The sequence below is a fragment of the Periplaneta americana genome, chromosome 3 (genome assembly GCF_040183065.1).
Source record: "Periplaneta americana isolate PAMFEO1 chromosome 3, P.americana_PAMFEO1_priV1, whole genome shotgun sequence".
Classification (NCBI taxonomy): domain Eukaryota; kingdom Metazoa; phylum Arthropoda; class Insecta; order Blattodea; family Blattidae; genus Periplaneta; species Periplaneta americana.
The window spans coordinates 102,710,281-102,725,901 of record NC_091119.1 but is presented as its reverse complement, the minus strand read 5'-3'; the positions used below and the strand labels follow the sequence as shown (position 1 = coordinate 102,725,901).

The following is a 15,621-nucleotide window of genomic DNA, read 5'->3' as shown; positions in this document are numbered from 1 at the left end:
ACTGCCCTAAAAGTCCCTGCACTAAGCGCTAAAGTGGTATTTAAATGCTCTAGTAGAATGGAATTTACATTACTTCACTCCTTTATTTCAGTTTTCGAAATGGTTAAACATAATATAACCATTATGACAGTAAAAAACATACTCTCTGCAATACAATTGAAAAAACCACATAGGCCTATTCATATCTCAATTTGATTATGAACTATGGCCGGTTTTGTGCAGTCATGCATGATATTTACATGTGGTATGTAAAATCACTTGAGAACTAACCTAGAGAGCTGCGTATATGCATATGGCAAATAGGTCTGAGGGATTAAAAAACTGGTGAATATGACAATTGAATGCCTTTAAATATTGCTAGCAAGGATCAGCAAGACTGGTTCTTACAAGGTATATGTGCCAGTGATATAAAACAACACGGGACGAGAAATGAGAAGAAACCTAATAGAGTGAAATCTTTCAAGTATTACATCAGGTTGGAAGTACAAAAATCGAGCTACCGGTTATGTAGAAAAGCCTTCTTTATTATTTGAAGAGTGGAAATGGTAAAAGTTCTAAGTGCCATTCAGAAAATTTCACAGGAGACAATAAAAACTTCTCAATTTTTTAACTTAACGTTTTGTGTTCAAAATAGACACATGTTTGTACAGGATACATGTTAGTATAAGACTTAAATACACTTTCTTGATAATTGGAATGTAGAATAAAATATAAGAAAATGAAACTTATAGAATATTCTAAGTACCTTGTACATCTCACTCATAGTGTTCCAAATGCTATGTTTTGTAGTTAGGTATTACAACATGTACATCACAAAGGGGTGATAATATAAGGTCATGTAGACTAAAAAAAAAGTCTTATTATATAGTCGTGATGCTGTTATTCCCGGCGTGACTCCTCCTCTTTGTTTATGTCTTAGGAAGTGAAGGCTCTTTAAAGTCTAGGTAGGTAGTATCATTCGCCATTTTTGTTCTTTCGTTGCCGAGCTACCATACGAGGAATCTATTTGCCACACTGTTAAACATTGTCATGTCGTAGCTCCTATGATAATAAATCAAACGCACTGTAATTGAGTGACAGCGTCTTCGTATGCTTTCTGTGAACGCCAAGGAAAGAGCCAAAATGGCAGGCGATTGTATTAAGTATTTATCGAACCTTAAGAAATGAATAGCGTCTTCATCAGTGAATCACAAGATGCATGCGTTTAAATGTAACCGACCTGCAACGCGATTGGCTGCCGGAAATTAAAGCGACGGGACTATAGTTTCAGGATTACTGTTCCAATACTCAGTTTCTGCAAAGTTCTTCATAAAAAGAACCTTTGCATAGTCTGGTAGAAACGATATCATGTTTTTCAGATCTGCTATTTTAGTAACTGGTAACATAGGTTGTGGGAGTACATGCAGTAAAGTGTCTCTTATCTTAGTAGGAAGTTTTCCTGTCTTCATAATGTTCATCACCTTCCATTTTAGGTTTCTGTGAGTTTTCTTGGTAAGAAGCTTTCCTGGTAACTATTTAGTTACATGAATCATATTTAATTTTGAGATCTCACATTTTGAGGTCGTAATGACAGAATCTGCAGCATATTTTAGGTCGAAGAAATCATCAGATTCAATCTCCATGACATTGAAGATGTCGAGCAGTTTCCACAACATAATGCAAATCTCTTGGAATGCATGCCTTGCAGACTCTCTTTCTCATCTAAATAAGACCAAAATCACGGTCACAGATCAAGAAGCTGTGAGCGTTATAAGCAACTTCTAGTGTAACTTCCTCAAAGGGCATTTCATTCATTCACAGTGTTCTGCCCAAGGGCAGTTCTTTCACTGCAAGCCCAGCATTCTCCAGTCTTTCCTATTTTCTGCCTTCCTCTTTGTCTCCGCATATGATCCATATATCTTAATGTTGTCTATCATCTGATATCTTCTTCTGCCCCGAACTCTTCTTCCATTCACCATCCCTTCCACTGCATCCTTCAATAGGCAGTTTTTTCTCAACCAGTGATCCAGCCAATTCCTTTTCCACTTTCTGATCGGTTTCAGCATCATTCTTTCTTCTTGCAGTCTTTCCAACACAGCTTCGTTTCTTACTCTGTCCATTTCACATGCTGCATCCTTCTCCATATCCACATTTCAAATGTTTCTGTTCGCTTCTCTTCACTTCACTGTAATGTCCATGTTTCTGTCATGATGTACCAAAGACATAATAAGGAAAGTCATTACGCGATTTTTGTTTTGACCTGCGCAATTATCAGACTAAATGACTAATTTCCTCTTGTTCAAATTCCCTCCTTTTATTAATTTCAATAAGCACGATGCAACTTCATTAGTCCCACGAGAGGCAATGCTCTCATCCCACATACACATAACACGATCATGAGGATCTGCAACATGTAAGCCTAAATCATAACAGTTGAGCTGTCTGCTATAAAACATGTTGCTGTGGGTAAGGTTTGGAACTAGTAACACTTGCTGAAGATCAACTGACATTACTGTTGTTTCACTGTGTGGAAAACGTGCATCATAACAGTCTCAAGTACTTCCTTACATTTTGTATGGCATAAGTCTCGATACCTTTTCACATCACGGGACTGAGTCTGTTTTGACTGAAGAAATTTCACAAGCAGAACCATCACATGTTTTGCACGTATCAGTTCTTAGCCGATGAAATGAAGCATTTGGAAACTCCTTATTGAAAACTTTATCATAGAACTTATATAACTAACCACACTTCCTGGATACTTTTCTTTAAATGCCTGATGCATCCTGTTGATATTCAAATCCATGTTCAGCCTGACAAATGCTTTCAACCATGTCAGAAAGCCTGATACTGTGATCCAACTGCTGTATTGAGTGTCAAATATGCTTCCGTCTGGTGTGTTTTTCGTCAATTGTGAAGCCATTCGTTTCCCTAGCATTGATGCAAAGCATCATTGTGATGTTTCTGTGATTCTAGTGCAGTTTTTCATACTGGATTCAGATATGTAGTCAGAACTTTTCCATCAGGCAAAGTTTTTTTGTGACAGCTACTTTTTAAAATCGGATTTTAGCATTTTCTTTGACCTGTCATAGGAACCGTTACCTCGTATGTAGCGATTTTATCCAAGCTGTATTTAAGGAAATGATTTGTAATATTATGCTGAAGCACCATTAAACAATCCTGTGCAGGTTCATTCATGTTTGGACATGCTCAGACCTGTTCATCTGGCATTGTGATGTGTCAGTATCGAGCTGGCCGTGAGTTTGTTCAGTAGTGAAATAGTTCCTTCCTTTCTTTTCGGAAGTGTATTGTGTATGTAGTGCTTAGTGTTGTTCATCGTGCCAAGAAAGTGTGTAAATCATGTAGACAGTTTCTGCTATATTTGTGGTGAGCTGACCTTCAAGTCTCAGAGGCGACATTTGACCCCACTTGTAAAGAAGTGTTATCAACTTTACTTTGGCTGTCAGGCTGGTGATTTTGATAAGAGTTGGGCCCCAAATACATGCTGTGTTTCGTGTGTTAGATTGCTGACTGGGTACACATCGTATGCCATTTGCAATTCCTATGATTTGGAGGGAACCGAAGGATCATTTAAGTGATTGTTATTTCTGTTTGACAAATATTACAGGAATCACATCTAAAACAAAACATACAGTTAAGTATCCTAATTTTAAATCTGCAATAAGACCTGTCTTACACAATGAACAGTTCCCTGTACCAGTATATGCCGATATGACCTTAGGTAATAACTCTGATTCTGACCTAACTGAAACTGAAAATGCTTCAGATGAAAATCAAAATGATCCTACATTTGAAGCCAATACCTGTTCATCAGAACCATACTTTCCCAATCAGAAAGACCTTAATGACCTGATTCGGGATTTAAATCTGTCTAAACAGCAAGCTGAAGGTTTAGCTTCCAGACTCAAAGGGTGGAATCTACTCCAAAAAGACGTAAGAATATGTAGTTATCGTGGCCGCCATAGTGATTTCAAGGACTGCTTCTCTGAAGAAAATGGTATTGTGTTCTGTAATGATATTTGTTCAGTTATGGAAACTCTTGGGCTTCAACACCAGCCAGATGAGTGGCGACTATTCATAGATTCGTCTAAAGTTAGTTTGAAGGCTGTGCTGCTACATATTGGCAATGAACTTCCATCAATACCTGTAGCGCATGCCGCTGATATGAAAGAGACATATCAAAATATGAAAGTAATTCTAGAGAAAATAGCCTACAATATGGAAAATATGAATGGTATATCTGTGGCGAATTAAAGGTCATTGCTTTATTGCTTTGTTTGCAACTTGGGTTCACCAAATTTTGCTGTTTTTTGTGCCTCTGGGACAGCAGAGATAGGAAGTCTCACTATGTTACAAAATCATGGCCTAAACGTGAATCTCATATCCCTGGCCACAAAAATGTGTCATATGTCCCTTTAGTGAATCCTGAAAAAATATTGTTACCTCCATTGCATATTAAGTTAGGAGTAATGAAAAATTTTGTCAAAGCTATGGATAAACAGTCTGATGGATTCTTGTACTTGAAATCGAAATTCCCCAAAGTCAGTGATGCTAAACTGAAAGAAGGAATTTTTATAGGACCACAAATCCGGTCATTAATGGGTGATGATCATTTCGAAGGACTGTTAAATCCACTGGAGAAAGCAGCGTGGCAGTCTTTCAAAAGTTTATGTTTCAATTTTCTTGGAAACCATAAAGCAGAAAACTATCGTGACATAGTGACTGATCTTCTGCATTCTTATAAAGCTATGGGATGCAACATGTCTTTAAAAATTCACTTCTTGGACTCTCACTTGGACTTCTTCCCCGAAAATCTTGGAGCTGTCAGCGATGAGCACGGTGAGCGTTTTCATCAGCAAATTTCTACTGTGGAAAAGAGGTACCAAGGCAAGTGGAGTTCCAATATGCTGGCTGACTACTGTTGGACCAAGAAGAGAGACGTTCCAGATGCAAAATATGCCCGAAAATCACTATCTACCACTTGCTAGCTAAGTCAGAATGAGTAGTTATAATGTTGAGTTAGATAGCTAGTTACAGATTTTTTTAGAATATCATAAAAATTCAAATGAATATCACAAAAAACTTCTGCCTGATGGGGGAAAAACTGAAATTATATTTGAATTCAGCATGAAATATTCTTCTAGAAAATGTTATTTTACTTCTTGTGAAAGAAAAAAAGTTCATTTTTGTCGACTAGTGTAATGTTTCCACTTCGTCTCTCAGGTTTCTTGTTGCTCTCCTGAAACTATTCCCTAGGACGCTCCTCTGCTGGACCAGGTGTCAGTTTTCAGGACAAGACACTGGTGATTCACAAGATGATTGCATTTAACATATTTTTCAGGAAAGCTACAGTACAATTCAACCATCAACTGTTTATAGCTAAAATTTCCCTAACGCTGAGATTACTTTCATTCCATTTATTTGAAACACTCTGTATAAAGTGTCATTACTATTGCTTACAATTACACAATGTCATCACTACCTCTTTTCCTCATACGTGGCCAAGAACTTGCTCTATCTTTCACAAAAATCACTTTGTTCTCGTCAGATATGTAATAGCTCCTTCTATGTAATCTGTGGCCTTTTACCGGAAAAAAAGTACATATATATATATATATATATATATATATATATATATATATATAAAATATAATATAATATATTCGACAGGGGCGAAAAGCTAGAACTGAATTTTCTACCACTAACTTTATGTAAGGTCAAGCGTAAAGACCCATTCACAATGAAAATTAAACATAACCGTAACATAAACAAAGAAGTTTGCGCCCAGGCTACCAAATGGGATCTTTCACAATGATTCACATAAGCATTGACATAAACATTACCGTAAGACGTTAATGCAAACTCCAAACTTTCATGCTTATGCTTACGTGATTTGCAAACAGAACACAATCGTGGAGCGCTGAAGTATACGACAGAATATGAGGAAATGGCGTCGTTGTTATGTTTCCATGGCTACCAAGTATGTTTGCGGTTATGTTTATGTTCCCATCATGAATGATGGTATGACTTCTTGATTTTACCGTAACGTTTATATTCTAAAGTTAACGCTTATGTTATGTTTAATTTTCATTATGAATGAGCCTTAATAGTAACCCAAACAAACTGGGCAGTAATAAAATTTTATTATTCCACATTGTTCAAGAAAAAAATTACTCACATGAGGCTCGAACTTGCTCTCATCCATATGACAGACAGCATCTGAGGTATTGAGACGAACGGCCACGCTTCTGAAACTGAAACACCATTGACTTCTGTGGCATACTACAATAACTGGAAGAAACATAATGCGTATGTACAAATTGCAAGGCATGTAATAGGCTATCTCATATTAAGTACCAGTTATGTATTTTTTGAATGAAGATAATTCCAAATCTACAACATAGGCGAATACTAATTGAAAATGTTTTGTTTTGAAACAATGTGCAATCGTAATATTCTTAGTTTTAGGGTGCTGTGCAGTTATTAAGAAGTAATACAGATATTTTGTATGGGCATGTATTTGCCAAATAATGTATATATTAGTATTGTAATATTTGGTAGGTTGGCTTTGCCTAGGTTACAATGAACTTGAAGCGCATGTTTTAAAATCTTGTCAAATCGTTAGCAATTTGAAATAGTTTTGAAAAATATTTTGTTCAATATTGATCAAACTTTAAGAACTTTTCTTCTATTGTATTGAATTGGAAGAAAAATTTGGTCGTACACAAGCAGCTTAAACCTTATTTTTATTATTTTCATTTTGTATGATTCTCCGATAAGCAAGTTGTGATACAATAATATTAAATTGGGCTAACCGTCTATACTTATCTAGTTTATTTTGGATTAAACATTAACGTTTTCGGCACTTATGTGCCATTTTCAAGTGTATGGAATTGCCTTATTACATGATCAAATAGATACACCTTATGTGTGTGAAATATATGGTATGTAACCTTGATGATCTACCATCGTTTACAAGATATATATAAATTAAATTAAAAACACTTACTAATAATTAAAATCTATACTAATTTACATCTACAATAAAAGTCCCATTGTTTTATGTAACAATATGGTTATCTTGAAGTTGTTATCACATGCAGTTCCTATGTTTTTGAGTTGCACTGTGTTGCACGTATTAAAATGTTAAAATTCTGTTTGTTATATATTAACACACCAAGGATTCATGTTGTTTCACTTACGCAAGTCGAAGCACTGTACCATGATGAAATGTTGCATAATATCAGTTACATTGATGCTTGTTATTGTATTCCTTCGGTTTGCTAAGGTTGGATGTTACAAATTCATCATTGTCACCATACGATTTTCAGTTAAGCCTTTTACACTGCGAACATAAAATGTTGTTGTTACGTATGTGAATATACTGGAGTTTAAATGCATTGATTGAAAATATTAACTTACTTACATTGGTTGGACGTGTTGTGTGCTCGACGTTAGTCAGGCTGTTACTGAGAATCGTTCGGTGCTCACAATAGTTCTTATTTTAATGAACGTCTGGCGGAACCGGAAGTGATGTGGGGGTAGGAGGATGTGATGTAATATTATAGGATGATGTCCGATTTTTCGAGATTAATTTAAATAAATTGAATAATGGGTTATTGGGATTAACTATTTGTTCGTTTAAAAGGTGTTTTCCTTCGTTGAAATTCTTTGCAATATAAAATTGCTCTGCAATGTCTATTAAGGGGCTGTTAATGGCTTTTATAACTTTTAGTGTATCTTTTATATTACATAATTCATGTCCTTCTTCTATGAGGTGATGGGCATATTTCGACTTGTTTCTATTGTATTTAAAATCTGTAACGTGTTCTTTATATCTTATTTTGAAATTACGGCGTGTTTGACCGATATATAGTTTGGTGCAGTTTTTACATTGCAATTGATATATACCACTATTTAAGAGGGGTTCATTATTATTGGTTCTATTGGGGATTACGTTATGAAGCTTGTTGTTGGTTTTGAATGCTATGTTGATATTTTATTTTTTGAAAAAATTATTGATTTGATTAGAAATTTTCCCGAAATAAGTCATGGTTTGCCATTTTTTGTTCGGTTTTGCATTTTCTCGTTCTAATGTAGTGTGTTTTTTCTTAAGTAATATGGCTTTTCTGTTTTTAAGTAGTTTCTGAAATAAGTGTTTTCCATAGCCATTTTCTTTTGCAAGGTTTTGAATATAATTGAATTCTTTTTTGTAGTTACTCTTGTTCATGGGTATCGTAAGTAAACGGTCAATAAGGTACCTAAATTTGCTGATTTTGTGTGTTGTGGGATGGGTGGAATTATTGTCGATGGCATGTGTAGTAGCTGTTTGTTTTCTGTGTATATTGAAGTCTATTTTGGGAGGTTTTACAGTAATATTTAGGTCTAAAAATAGTATAGGTAGGCGTGGGGTAATTTTGATTGTGCTACGAAAGCCCCTTGGCTCTTGGTGTCCGTGAATGAAAATATGTCTAGCAGAGCTCACATTTGACGTGTAGCAGAAATTGCTTGTGAAGGTTATTGCAAGTCTCCATGGTGGTCAGCACGACACACAACTACCGCTCAGACAACACTTTCCGTAGGCCATGCTTCGCAGAATTGCTCAGTGTTAGTATTAATTATTACTCATATTGTAAATTTCTGTATGTTACACTATTTAATATGAATACTGCAATAATCTTACTCTCGCCTTTCTGTATTTGTAGTGAACACCAGAAAAGCATTACAGCACTTTTGATTTCCGGGACTGATGCATTAAAGCTACACGAAGATCATAAGCAAACTGAACAAGTGCTACAGAGAGGGAACAGTCCGTCTCAACAAAATCGTAATAAAAAAGAAACGCTACGCATTCTCATACGCACTGAGTACTTAGTCTTCTCGAAATTCTTTCATGGAGCGAGTCTTGATGGGCGTCCACCTGTATGTAGGCAACAGTTTCGCACGACTGTTCACAAGTAGCATATATACAGGGGCTCTTGTTAACTGCACATGCTCGCTGTGTTGTAAGCGAAACTTAGACAGTAAGGAAACTCCAATGTTTGTTTCCGTATCTGTACATATTCGTACATCTGTGGTTGATGTTTTTGTATGCGGTTTGTAACAACTGGTGTTGCCTAAATTCCAAAAGACACAAAACCCTATATGGAAGAACATACTGTTTTATCGTCGTTAAAATCTAAATATTTCCACACATTCGAACATGCAAGCTATCAAAAAAATCTGTAAAAACTAATTTCAAGGATTAAGGAGAATTCCCCATTCCAGACATTATAAAAATGCTATAATAATAGTTCTCAAAGCAAAAGCCTTATATTTCTAGAGGTAAATAATCTTAAATCCCCAGCTTCCTGCTACTGAATTGCAGACGAGGAATACTGCTGGAGTAATAGTTCATGATAAATCAATTATTTGATCTAATAAAGAAGATGCAAGCCGCAAGGTCTTACCTTGTTGGCGAAACGCTTTGTCCACCATCATTAATTCCGTTAGGTATCCCATTCCATTGTCTGGTATCCTGGTGCAGCCAGATGTTCGGCTGGGTCCCACTCCATGGAATGCTTGTTGATGTCTTCTCACTCCATGGACTCCTGTTGTTCCTGAAACATTTCAGAAATGTGGAATAGTAGATAGTAAAATTTTATTCGACGATGGAGAAGTTTTAAGGGCTATAAATGCCATAATTTGGCTCACTTTAGAACAAAACTAAAGTTGGGTGTCCCATGATGTAGATTGACGCAATTAAATTAGTCTTATTGCTGAATGAGTGGATTCTTGAAACATACAGAGTTCACTCTCTGGTGCAGATAGATGTCTCTGTAAACCTGTAATACTGCAAGAAACTTCGATAGGTAATTGAGTCAGTGAAATACATGTAAATTCCTGGAATTGTTTCGAAAGTTCTGAAAGACTTGTAATAGTCGCCTAAAATTTTTGGAATGCTTGGAATTTAATTTAACACAGCTAGTGATAACCAGCGTAGATGGAGCAGGGAAAGGGACTTGTGTGTTGGGGATGTGAGTTTGATTACACTCCGGCTGATAGATTATGATGATTATATATTTTTTCTTTTCACAATCTCGGAGGCAGTGCCGAAAATGCATTATACACTGTGCAGCCTTCCACATTCGAATGTGAAAGATAAAACATACCGGTAAGCACTTTTTTTTCTTTCTGGCAACTAGTAAGTCTATTTAAAATGAATCCAACCAAGTGATCAGACCAAGTGGGATACAAGCAATTATGGGATTCAATATATTTCAATTTCTGTCGACTTTAAGACCACTTCGATAACAGGAGCACCAAAGAAGAGATATGAGTTCTTGTCAATTTAGCTGTTATTCGAGGGACCTGTGAGCTTTCTATAACAGTAACAGCATGTCCTATCAAATGCCTGGGACCAAGGATTATGTCATCATTTGTTCAGAAGGTGAAAAAGAGAAGGTACAAAAGTGGTTCCTGTTCCTTGGTGTGAGTGAAACCTACAAACAGTCTCAAAACACTTACCCAGAATTTAAAATTGAATTGGCAAGATTTGGTGAACTTCGTCCACAACACACTCCTGAACATTTATGCCTCTGTATTTATCATGAGAACATGACACTGCTACTTGCATCATTATCAGAAATGTCTAAGAGCATATCAGATTTTATACGAAACGTTGGTATGCAATGAGAACAAAGTGAAGTGGATGATGTCTGTGGCACTGCTAGATACATTCTTAATGTATTTTCACAAGATATCAGAGATGATGAAAGAATCTACAAATAATGGGTGAAAGACGGAGGAGGACACATCCAGAAAAAGAATATGTGAGTCTGTTACAGAGATACTGGACGCAGTGAGAGGTAAGCTTCCACAATTCCTTAAACATGCAAATTTATTAACTCAAAACAATCTTCTTATTTTCAAACCCTGAAGAAAAATATTGTGCCCAATACAATAATTATTCAAATGACTTCATTGAAAGTTATTGCTTTCAATACCAAGATGTGATACAGTCTGCTCGTTGAGTGTCACATAGTTGTACTTTGTATACAGCTGTTATATATTTTGCTTCAGAAACTGAACAATTATAAAAATAAATTGCGCACAATGTGCATTGATCTATATGTCCTTTACAAGTTCACTGATGGAGCATATTCTTGCTGGACATCTCACACGCATGTATCCCTTGGGTCATGAAAACTTGTTGTCACACACATTTTGAAATGCAAACCATGCACAGCTAGTCCTGTTCCTAAGTGTCTCATCTGAAAGTTTGTCTCAGTCCACTCGCGTTGCGTCATTGCCTCAGTAGTGTAAAACTCCTCCCATACTTCATCCTTCTTCCTCCGCAACTCTTCAGGCAGCTTCTTGTACCACTCTGTAGATGGCAGCTGCAGGTTGATCCTCAGATCCTCCACTAGATATCGTCCCTCCTCTGGCAAACTAGCGAAAGTGGAAAATAAGCGCCCTGCACTTAAGGTCTATATTGCACTATTAAATAGTGCAATATAGACCTTAAGTGCAGGACGCTTATTTTTCACTTTCGCTAGTTTGCCAGAGGAGGGACGATATGTCTCTCGGGCTAGTATGAAGGTCAATCTCGATGGTGCAAATTTTGAAGTCCCCATTACCTCTTGAGGAAGCTGCCTGAGACCGTCCATTGCCCTCATGTGACTTGAAGTTAGATGCTCCCATATAAGCTCTAGCCCATACGTGAGTGTAGGACACACTTTCGCTTCGAAAAGCCTCATAGCTGTATTTAGCGACAACAGAGTTGGAGATGTGATTGTATTCTCTCCATTTCTTTTATTCTTTGTATATGGACACAGAAACATACAGAAGATTGAGAATATTATGCTTGTAAGTACCTTGACAAGTCATGTAAGTCACAATATATTTTGAGGGATAGGCGGTAAAATAATTTCAAAATTTAATTTCCTTGCCGTTGCAATTCATTTTATCATTGCTGAAAATCCTATCCACCTCTCATAATTTTCATGCAAATAAAAGAGCAGAAATTGTGAAATTATAGTATGGAATGCATTCTCCTTGTCTTTTATTGTCGTGTAAATCACACTATGAAAAATATTATAATTATCTTACCTCATGTGTGATGTAAATTTTTCAAAATATAATATGTACAGTCCCGCACCATGGCATCGTGATCTAAGGCATCCTGCCTAGGACTCGCATTACTGAATGCACGCTGGTTCGAGTCCTCATGGGGGAAGAAATTTTCTCATGAAATTTCGGCCAGTGTATGGGACTGGTGCCCACCCAGCATCGTGATGCACTTGGAGAGCTATGGTAGGTAATGAAATCCGGTTGCGAAAGCCAGCTGTAACGGCTGGGAGGATCATCGTGCTAACCACATGATACCTCCATTCTGATCGTCCACCTGTGCTTTGGCATATGGGTGTGAGGCCAGCAGCCGGCTGGTTGGTCTAGACCCTTCATGGGCTGTAGCACCACAGATTATTATTATTATTATTATTATTATTATTATTATTATTATTATATCTACAACTCTTGATATATGTATAATTGCATTTCTACAAGATTTTGAATCATAAAATACATATCCTAGCATATTTTTTGCAAACAAAGTCTATTAAGTTTTTCCAATGTCGTATAAGTCACACATGAACTTCAACTGTTAATAATACATTTTCAATTTAGTTTAAAGTGCACATTCACTATAATCAGTACATAGGCCTACTATGAACTTTCCTAAGATCTTTAAAAGAATAAAAAAAAAATTAACAAATAATCCTTACAATACAAATGTTAATATATTTTAATTTTAATAATAATTAATACACGTAATTATATAAAATAAAATATTTGGAGCTAAGAAGGATGAAGTTACAGGAGAATGGAGAAAGTTACACGACGTGGAACTACAGGCATTGTATTTTTCACCTGACATAATTAGGAACATTAAATCAATACATTTGAGATGGGCAGGGCATGTAGCACTTATGGGAAAATCCACAATGCATAGAGACCGAAGAGAAAAAGACCTTTGGGGAGGCCGAGACGTAGATGGGAGGATGATATTAAAATGGATTTGAAGGAAGTGGGATATGTTTGTAGACACTAGATTAATCTTGCTCAGGAAAGGGACCGATGAAGGGCGACAGTGAATGTCAGGTTCGTTAAAAGCCATAAGTAAGTAAGTAAGTAAATTATATAAAATCTAGAACGTAATTGTTCTGTTGGGTGGGTTGAATATGTTCTTTAAAGAGGCTACAAATTTCTGCATTTAACCTATTTCGGTAATTTGTTTTCATGGATAAATACGCAGAGAATTCAAATATGGAACTGATAAATATTATATTTATTTTTAGATATTAATAGTAGTAATTATATGAATAATTATTAATATTTATTTTGTAATATTACGATTATATAATAATGATAATTATTATTATTGATGTTCCATGTTCTTATTGATCCCTATTTCCGTGACTTTGTGTAGGCCTGCATTTTGCAGTATAATCCAGATTTAAAATACTATTTAAATACAATTTACGATTCACAGAATTCCAAACATTCAGAAGTGTAGCATTGTACGATTTATATTGTTTGTATTTATTAATAAGGAAGATGGTCATAAAACAATGTAGTGTATGAAAACCATAAAACCTCATTGTCCTCAGTAATTTTGAAATTGCATTTCACGTTCGGCAGTGTTTTTAGACAATCGAGGCTTAATTATCAGTCCCCAATATATACATTTAATCCTAGAATCGTCATTGACGCTACAAAACGTAAATGTGTTTATTCCCTACTTATTGTTGCAGTTTTCAAGCAGGAATTATACAATAACTTAGAAAGCTTACCTCAGTAGGAAGAAGTTTATCTTAGTTGTCCCATGGGAATCGAACCGAGCTCCTCAATACACGTACTCTCCGTAAAGTGCTATCTTTGCTTACTTTAAATGAAATCAAAACCCATAATGGCGGTCCAATACATCATTTGCATTATTGAAGATGGCATTGTTATGCATCTAGTGATGAATGCGAATTCCATAGAGAATGAAAAAATGGAACTAGCATCAGTGGGTAGAAACTGTAGATAAGAAAATTGATAGTATTGGGTTGAGAACTTTCGACCTGATTTTAAATGTAGTCAACTGGCTGCAAGGGAATTTAAATATTGTTGTTTCCATATTTTGTATTTAAAGCATATCTTTAACTTTTCTGAAGAAATTAATATAACATACATTTTATGATGCAGTTATGTATTACATTCATGTTAGATGATTTTTATCAGTATAAAAGTAACAAATCTTTACTCTTTCCGAGAGTATGAACTTCAAAACTCTTTGGCTTAGAGATCTTCTTTCTCTTCTTTTATTAATTTTCTACCAGAAACTTCATTCTGTACTATGTAGGCAGCATTTTCATATCATTTCTATGATAGCTTTGAAGGGTTCTCTGCAGATTTTACGGCAACACTTGTATTTCAATTCAAATTGAATTTTCTCATTCTATTTTATCTGTATTTTTTATTTTACTCTAAATTTTCATTATGTGAAATATTATCTACTGTAAATTTTAGTTTGTTGTAAACAAATTTTTTTGTAAGACATTTTAATGCCATCTTAAATGTTACTGTTTAACATTCTTTGTCTTTGGCAACCTCACCAAATTGAGGAAGATTAAATATTATATTAAATTAGGTCTAGGAGATGAACCTTAATGTGCAGTTAAGGAAATATAGTTCTTCCCACGTGTTCATTTGTGTATTTGGTTTTAAAAAAGTTACATTTCTTTGTATGTGTCCCCATTTTCTCTGGAACAAGTGAAAGTAGGCAGTTGAAATTTCACCGTTTTTTTTTTAATCACAGTACATTATGTCAGTCATGTGCTAATTAATGTACCAGTACTGATAGAAAATATAGATTCTGTGGATTGGAAACTTTTTGAAATTATAATATACCGTAATACAAATAGGTTAATTCGACATTGGATAATTCCAATAAATGTCTATTTCCCTAGTAATTACTTCTAAAACTAATGTTGATAATACATAATTTTATTTAAATGAAAATAAAATTCAATTGTAGTTACACAAAAAATAATATTGCTACTTTTGAAACTTAAGTTTGAGGTATATACAATCAACATATTGCCTCATACTGGTATAAATCATATTAATTAACTGATTACATAAATTTTCTGTATACAGAATGAAAGTATAATAAAATAAAATATGGTGTATTGATATAAATTGATTAATTAAAAAATAAAATTTCATCTAAATAAGAGGACTTAGGGAAGGATGCAAGAATACTTGTTGCATTACCACACTGAATGGCGATACCAATGCGCTGATATAGATATTGACTGCTTCGATGATCCCCAAAAAGCTGGACTAGGACTAAACTTCTGTCTGTGGTGGAGATAAGAACTTTGGCTTCACTACACAATGATCCAAATGTTTTAACCACAAAAGGGATAAAAATATAATTATCTGTAAAATGTTTATATTTATGATGTTTACTGATAGCAGTACTTTCTGCTGCAGATCCTAGTGTCTTAGAGGTTGAAGACAGATGAGAAGGGGCCAGTGTATCCACACATATGGAGTCCCAAATTAAGGATTTGCCTACATGCCATGAGACTA

The 15,621-nt window shown here is 35.3% G+C and overlaps 1 pseudogene; it reads left to right on the top strand.

The window, feature by feature from the left end:
* The first annotated feature begins 4,228 nt into the window (after positions 1 to 4,228).
* The window catches only part of LOC138696341 (conserved oligomeric Golgi complex subunit 4-like), a 77,047-nt pseudogene continuing 65,654 nt past the window's right edge, over positions 4,229 to 15,621 (top strand).